At 38.5% G+C, this 8,673-nt stretch overlaps 1 long non-coding RNA gene across 1 annotated transcript; it reads left to right on the forward strand.

Annotated features, from left to right (window-relative positions):
- The first annotated feature begins 2,399 nt into the window (after nucleotides 1-2,399).
- LOC124684370 lies at nucleotides 2,400-3,449 on the forward strand. Its single transcript, XR_006996995.1, has 3 exons — nucleotides 2,400-2,423; nucleotides 2,982-3,059; nucleotides 3,424-3,449. It is a non-coding gene; the product is annotated as an uncharacterized LOC124684370 (long non-coding RNA).
- The last annotated feature ends 5,224 nt before the right edge of the window (nucleotides 3,450-8,673 follow it).

Genomic DNA, 8,673 nt, shown 5'->3' on the forward strand with positions numbered 1-8,673 from the left:
GGAGTAGCATATTTTTCTTCATTGAACTTTTAATGTTGTCCTTTTGTTGATCATTTTCCTATTCTTGTTTATTTTGCGTCCAATTAGCGAACATATATACTATTCTCCTTGTGGTCTCTATACCTAAGGTCCTGGTACGTAGTTCCCTTTGCAAACTATACTCATGTCATGAGAATGTTCATACCAGTATTTCGATGTGGAATTTTGCGCTGTTCTTTGATGACCCTCTAGTATTTGAGTTTATGTTGTGGCATTTCATAGTTTCAGTAGACTTTTGAGAAAAAGAAATATATTTGACAATGCATTGAACTTGTAAATGTGCATCTACTTACTAATACTTAATTTCACTGTCTTTTCGTGTTACTAATGACATTGTTTTCTTAAGCTGCTTAAAACAACTAGATTACTTTTCATAGTTGATTGAATTATGTAATTTGTTACCTTCTATTGTTTAATGAGCTTATTCCGTGAATTGTACAAGGCCGCATTTTAATTAAGAGGGTTGATATGAATGTTTCCTCTAGAATTGTTTGGCTTTTTAAATTTCGAATGAATGTGGATGCTAATAATCACATCATAGAAAAGATGTAGATCATGATGCTACTTTATATTTTTTGTTTGTTACAGAATGGATCAACTCATTTAATTTGTTTTCTATCATTGCAATGCTGCTACTGAGTGCTCAGTGTACCCAATATGCAATTGAATCATACCAAACAAATCGAGTTTTGTAGAACTATAATAATCTTTAGTGCTCTCCGTTTCCACTTGTAGTATGCTTGCTGAAAATGCAATTAAGGTTGTTGTGAAAGATCGTAATTAAGGTTGTTGTGAAAGATCGTGAAGCAGTGGAGCTGGGAGACCTACAGAAAAGGTGCATGAACAAGAAGTTCCCACCATGAAGGGTATTTACCGGCTGCCATTCATCTGGTCGTAGTAAAAATATATGCTACTGGTATCTGAGGGTGCAAATTGTGTATAATGTATGTGCATCAGGTCCAAAGAGCTAATCTTCATGGTCATGTACAACCATCTGACCTTCTGGCTAGAGGAGGGCTTCACTGTCGCCGACGTGGCCCAAGGCTGCGCTCATTGATGAGACCATCGTCTTCACCCCCAGCTTCTTCACCAAAAACAACTCCAATCACTTGGACGTGAGAATTCTTCATGGATACAAGGGAATGCATAAGCTAGTGATATCATACTTCTCTTGCTACATGTCTTAAGCTTCACAGAGTTCTTGATGTGGTGTATGGTTTCCTTGCAGGTTACGACCACGCCTGCGACCGACACGCGGGTAGCTCAGCACGTTGTCATGAGGAGCTGGTGTGGCTGCACAAGGCCTTGTACCTCGGAGGTCGGCTCCCGTCATATAATGGCAGGAAGAGCATGTACACGTCCAGGCTGCTGCTGTTTACTTCGAACGAGTTTCATATCACCTTTCTCAACGAAGATGATGTTCCGGTACAGACGGGTCTGTCCTTTCTCATCAACATGGTTCTTTTTTCCTAAGGATATATTACTGTGTTTGCATTTCTGATTGTTAATTATTACTTTGATGTAGGCATGATAGGAATTTCAAGGTGGTGATCAGTTCGCGGCAAGGGACGATCTTCACCAGATCGAGCAGTACATAGTTGCAAGGCAGGCAAAGGATCGCCGAGAAGCCCTGTAGATTCTTCATATCCTCCTCCATGAGCTGCCAATTTCTAGATAGAGCACATTGATCTCTGGGTTTATCGTGTATTATGAGATGTCAGTGAGAAAATAGTACGTTGATATGCTTTCTTTCCCATTGATTGTTTCACAGGTACGCGCCGTATGGCCAATCCTTCTTCTCGCTTGACCTGGGGTGGAGGGGGTCCTTCGGTGATGGAGTGGAGGGTGCAGGTTTTATCTGAGCATAAGGCCTACTCAGATGGGACCGAGTATCAATAAGAATTGCTGCATTCAGAAATGAACTCTTATGATGTGATATGCACATTCAAGGTTTCGATAGCCAGTGGTCAGATTTTGTACTATCTAGCTAGCATAGCAAGTAGTGATAGTTTGAGGTTTAATGCAAGTGTTGAACTTCCGAAGTGATATGCATGAGATGTGTTGTTGTCATTTATTGTAGGATGCATTCACATAGTTCTGTTACTATGAACTATTTTGGTTAGGGATGCCTGGTTGCCTGTTTGTTGCTGTTTAATCAATAATTAATATTTCATATTTAATACTTCCCTCATTATATATGTTTGCTGCAACGAATAGGGGCTCCATGGTGCTCGGCACTGTGGTCCTTCGGTATGTGTTATCTGGAAAATTTGAAAATTTGTATGTTTCCACTTGTGTTCTTGTTCTAGACATTCAGAACTGAACCCTTATTGCAGAGATGCATATTTAAGGTTTGGATACCTCATCGACATCAGCTTCCAAAGGTCGAATCTTTTTCTTTGTTTTGTCAGCATTCGGCATCCATTACTGTACACTGTAAATTTGGATGCACAACACTGTTAGCCGCTATGGCTTAATTAGACAACATTAGGCCTGTTTGGAATTTTCTAATTGAACCTAGTTGAGATTCATGGAAATGTATGCTTAAAGTACCTACATGAGCATTTCTTCTTCATGGATGTAGGCTATGGTTCACATGGAGTTCCACTATTTTGTTTAATTAATTGCCTTGAAAATGAAAATCAGTAAAGATCTACACATACGCATTCCTGTACAATTGTGATGGTTTAATCATCTCTAGAATCTGTAGATAAGGTTATCAGCACTTTTTAGCAGGTCGATTTGAGATTCCTTGTGCTATAGGATGTGATTCTCGGGATTCGTATAGTCGCTGGTTTGATGCATTAGTGTCTTAAAATGGTTAAAATTAGTCCATACTGACAATTACAGAGATATTTTTAACAATGTAAAGTTTTAAGTAAAGCTTTCCACTGAAAGTGTTTGGATTTTTTGTGTTCTCTCTTTCTGTTTTTCAGATGCAGGACAACTTGCTAGGTATTCGAACAAGATTCCGAATGCTGAAGAAAATCCTAAATGTCTAACCCACGTAAGGGAAGAAGGTTGTTATCTCTTCCAAGCTTCCAACCCTTCAGATTCATATTGTTTCATGATTTACATGCTCATATGTTTTCTTAATTATGTTACTGGATCTTTAATCTAACCAGTAAGCATCACAGTATGCATCAGTACAAAGTCACTGCTAATTACATTCGATGGAATATTGAGTTGAATTTATCTATATTTTCTGGACATAGTTGAGACTTGAGAGGCAAATCATATTATAGTGCACTATTTAGAAGGGTGATCTTATAGTAAGCCTTGCAAACATCCATCCCCTCTAGGCTCATCTCCTCGAAGAAATCCTCAAATTCCCATTGATCTTGCTTCTTGGTGTCGTCCTCATTGTGTTCCTTCTGTCTGAAGGTGGATCCACGATCGTAAATTGGAGGTGACCATCACTGCTCTTGCTTTTGGTGCGAGCTTTTGATTTTATTGTTCGGTGTGTCAATGATGTGTTTGCTGGATTATCTCCCCGTCGTACAAACTGTATCTACACATCCGTCGGTTCTTGAGAAGATGCATATATAGTGTGCCTACTGGCGGTAATGAATTCCGCTAAATAGACTGCATTCAAATGGTTTGTCAAGGTCCCAATCTTAATGTCTTCTAAAGCTTGATTCTGCATGTTTCTAGCTTGATCCTAGGATTTGCTACCATCTTGAATGAGTTCGGCTGGAATTATAGTGCATCCTGTTAAAATTAGTGCCGCGTGCCAAGTAGGAACCTTGTTGACTGGATTTTTCTAGGCACTATTTTCTGGACATGCCTAGTAAAAGTCCATTATTCAGTAGGTTATGTAGTGTATGTTATTCAGTAGTCTGATTGATTGATACACTCTAAAAATGAACCCATGCTATGATAAGTGAACCCTTGCTGAACTTACCAACTTAAGTTTTCTTGTTGGATTTCGATAATAATTCAGTTTAGGTACCCGTACGTAGAAGTATCATTGGACAAATGCAGAAGTAAAGGCACATCTTTCTTACCTTTATTGAAAAAGAAAAGATAATTTATGATGTACGTATATGCCCATGGGTTAGTCCTGTTGCTTGACCACTTCTTTATCAGTATTTCACATTATTTTAAAAAATACAAGATGCGTGATTTTTTTGGGTTGTGATTAGTAGTTGTTTTCTTAACCCACCTCAACTTCCTATAGTTTTGTGAGGTACTGTGCATCTATATAACACTTACATGCTTGCATCTCGCCGTCAGCTTCATAGTAAACCTGCTATTTAGTTGGCATTTATACAACGTATCTATAAAGCACTTTGTTTTGTATCTCCGAATTAAACCAGGTACAAAGTCGGTGCATGAAGAAATGAAATGCCAACAGTTTTAGCTGGTCGTTGTTGAAGTTTCAACATATCAATGCATCATCTTTTTAATGTTTGGATGAAAAGCAATGATCGTGAAATATTGCCTCTTATTACTAAATGGTGTATTCTGAAGCCTCAGATGTAGATATCAACCTGCTTCTGTGTCCGTCGACACACGTCGCCATCTTGGCCACCAACAACTGCGTCGGTGGGGACAGGGCATCGAGGAATGGAAATGCATTTGCAAGTAGTCGAGTGATCCAGACCAGAAAGTTTTAATAGTCTTGTTTCCTTCGACGCGTATGTAATAATATTAGGTCTTACTGTATCTTCTCTGTTTCGAGTTGACTTGAATCGTACGCTTGAATGTGAGCTGTGATGTGTGCCCTCATATTATTCATTTTGTGTTATATGGTCTGAATGCCCCAAAATGTTGAAATGTTATGGCAAATTTTTGAGTTCTATAATAATAAGAAAACTTACATTGATTAATTAGCTTAATAATATTTTTATGTCTTGAAGAAAAATCTGAATTTTTGATTTATGCACTTTGAAAGCACTTGGGTGATAAATAAATAGAAATTATACCACGTAGCTAGCTAGCTATCTATAGCTGGAGTAGCTATCTAGGTTCAATCGATTGATCAAACCATTTGGGCAACATAATTTAGTTTAGCGCATCGCACCATTCACCTTGTAATTTGCTTTAGTCTTCTTACCATTTTTTCTCACGGCTGAACAACTAACATAGAAAGAAGAGATCTGCCAATCGATAATTAACTACCATATATAATTAACTGAGTTGACCACCTTCGCATGCACATATGGCAATAAATCCCCCGATTTTAATGATGAGATACTACATTGTGTTCCTAAATTTATGGAGGATAAATCACCGTCCTGTAAACAAGGAAAGGAAACAAAAATAGCGGGTAAGTTGAAAAAGTGGCGCCAAGGACGAAAACTCAGCCCTGGTCTCCCGTCTATAAATATAAAAGAGTGGTGGAGCATACCTCTTATGACGTTGGAGGACAAAGATGACACTCTGAGAGGAGAGGCACTCCATCGCTGATTTGATATCCGGAGGACGGCCAGCAAGTTCTTCCGATCAACAAGGTAATGCATCGTACAACTTCATCTCAAAATAAGATCCAGTGTGTCCCCATCTTTAGATCTTTCCATTGCTTTCTGGCTGATCAAAACTTCATGTTATGCAGATCCGTCGAGATGCAGGTCGCTGGACGTGTTGAGTTGTGATGCATCGAATAGATCGACAATTCTGTTGGCATGATAGTTGACCGATTGCAGCAGCAGAGCAAATGCATGGTAGTTATGTAAGTGTGATTCAGTGGTAGCAGCCTAGTATTTGTGTGGCCGGGGTCTTTGGTTAGCACCATCTCAAATCGCATCTTGGTTAACAAGCACGTACAGTATTAGCATAAAAAATTCATTATGCCCCCAGTGACGCTCTTAGTCCAAAAAAATTAGCATCAAATTAAAGGCAGCATATTAAGGGCTAAATGATTTGCGATCCAGTCACCCAGCATCACCTATTCTCTACTACGTAATACTAATAATTAAACGTATACACAACTACGCGATACAAAATATAATGTGTCTAGTATAGTTGTCATCTATTACTGGTAGTCATATGTGTAACTACTATATGTTTGTAATTTCTTGATGAAAAGATAACTCCATATTTTCATATTACAAGATTCAAGTTGAGCCTGCTGCCATAATTTTTTTGATGCATTTTTGTAAGATCCAGCCGGGCATGCCTTTTTTTTTTTTTGAAGTGCCTTTTTTTTTATTCTTCACCCATGCTTGTAGTGACTTTATTTCGTACTTCAATTTTTGTTTCTACTGTATTAGAGAAGTTTTTGATGAAGTGCAACCCAAGTTGTGCACAGCCGCATGGTTCCGTTTCAAAGAAAAAATAGAGTTTGCGTGCAATAATTTTGGCAACCATTCTTTAGTTCCATGTGTGTGCGCGATGGAATTGTTTCCACAACAGTCTGATTGATGCAAGAAAAAACCCGAGAGAAGATGCCCTAGATACGTCGATTTAGTCCTACTCCATACAAGCACAATCTACTAATACTAGATGCAAACATGCTTGCATGCTTTCCGCTGCACTTTCTAGATTGATTCATTTTAGCAGACTCATTTCAGACTAGGTGCTACAGGGGAATGATTCCTTGCACCAGGAGCTCAAGTGAAATCGTCCAAATCGACAAGATTTTCTTGCCCCTAACTAACTCAAGGTAAAACCTTGAATTAGGATTATCGATAAATCAGCCTTTTAAGATATGGCCTTAAGATATATGTGGTTGTTTATGTCTTGTTGAACATTTTAACTTTCTAGACATGCACCGACGTGATTATTGCTTCAGACGGGCTTTCAGCATTGAGAGGAGGCCGATTTGTTTATGTTAGTTTTAGATTAGACTAGCAGTTCTATGGTACTAACACATATGCTATATCATATGTCTCTGTTCCATTTTGCATACATTATTGCGATATTTTAGTAAATCTTCTTTGGTACATACGCAGGTTCTCAATATTATCTAGATTTTATTATATGGATCTTACCAACTGATACCTTCAACAACCGCCCATTATCTGTTCTTATGATGTAAAGCAACGCATGAAACGAACCTGATGTTTCTTTCCAACTGGAAAAAGGGTTCTGGCTCACACATGTAGAGCTGTTTTTCGGTGGAGTAGAGTGACAAATGTGTTGGGCGTATATTGTAATAATGTGTGCATGCTCCAAATATTATGCATGTGTGGCATTTACTTCTGGATTTGTATCTAGCTGCAATCATCTTTTCTCATTAAAAGTACATGCGAGCGTTTACTTTTTTGAGCATATGAGCCTATGACTGTCTTTGATCCTATAACTGTGTTGACCTTCATTGTGTATCGTATCTTGACATTTATATTTCTACCATACTTTATATTTCCATCTATGTACTTGTACCATCTATCACATATGACTTAAGACAACTTCAGATTTGTCAAAACTGCTTTTGAATTTTTAATGCTTGCTTCCCTCACAACACTTGTTCATAGCTGTTGATTTTGGTGGAGCTTTCCGCGGTGTTCTTTGTGTTGATACATCCATAGTACTTTCATGTATTTGCTTTTACATGTGTAAAAAAATGTGAATCGCAAACTTGTTTTCTTATATTCTTGTAAAGCAACTTACTAACCTGTGATTCTCGGTAGGATGATGTATGGCTGAGAAGGAGCATATTCCACAGGAGGCTTTGTGCAGTTGGACGCGCGGGTGGCGACCGCAGTGGCATGTCCCCACTCGCTCGAGCTGGCCAGACCAACAAGCCGACAGGCACGCTGACCTTGCTTGAACCTATTGGATTGCCAGTACAAGAAGGCATTTTGGGGCCTTGGTGAAAAAATGGGAGGAAGGATAGCTAGATATGCAGTACAAGACGAAGCCTGACTATCTATGTGTAGTTGTTTTTTGTGCGGATGGTCACTAGTTGAACGACATGCTACATCAAGAAGATTCATTGATCAGTTTTGATTCATTTCGTTCTAGACCAGCATGCACATGTGAATATGCATATATGAGTTTGACAAGGATGCATTTACATGCAAGTATATGAGAATCAAGAAATATGTTTTATACAGTCAATGCGTACATTGCATAGGTTTGAGAGGAACAGAAACGATGATATGCTTATATTATTTGCGTATATGTCCACATACAATTTCTTCGGTGAAAACCGATACACATGTATAAACCAACAGACTAATTCTCTTGTCGATCCCAAATTAACGAATGGCACGTGCAGAAAATATATGCTTTACAGGTGCCTTCTACCCCAAAATCCAAAATGATGGATTCTAATTTACAATTCCCACCCTCTTTTCTAGGCATCTTATCTGTATCCCTGGCAAAGTAAAACCTATAACTATCACACGAGGCTTTCATAATAATTTAATAGACAAATAAAAAGCTGTCGCAAGTAACGGGAATACGCTTCTAAATATAGATATATGCAGGGAACAAATGACACGATCAAAGGTCGATTAAATCATTAGCCGTTCCTTGTTTTAGGGAATTAAAAACTCTCATAAGTAGCGGGGATACGCTTCTAAATATAGGTATATGCAGGGGACAAATGTCATGATTAAAGGCCAATTAAACCATGAGTGGTTCCTTACTTTAATGAATTGAACCACGTACTCTATGAAGGAGGTTTTTTTTCATGCACCCATCCATACGCCTAGTTTAGGTGGCATCCATTGAGCGCTTTTTGCA

This window comes from Lolium rigidum, chromosome 1 (assembly GCF_022539505.1).
Source record: "Lolium rigidum isolate FL_2022 chromosome 1, APGP_CSIRO_Lrig_0.1, whole genome shotgun sequence".
NCBI classification, from domain to species: Eukaryota; Viridiplantae; Streptophyta; class Magnoliopsida; order Poales; family Poaceae; genus Lolium; species Lolium rigidum.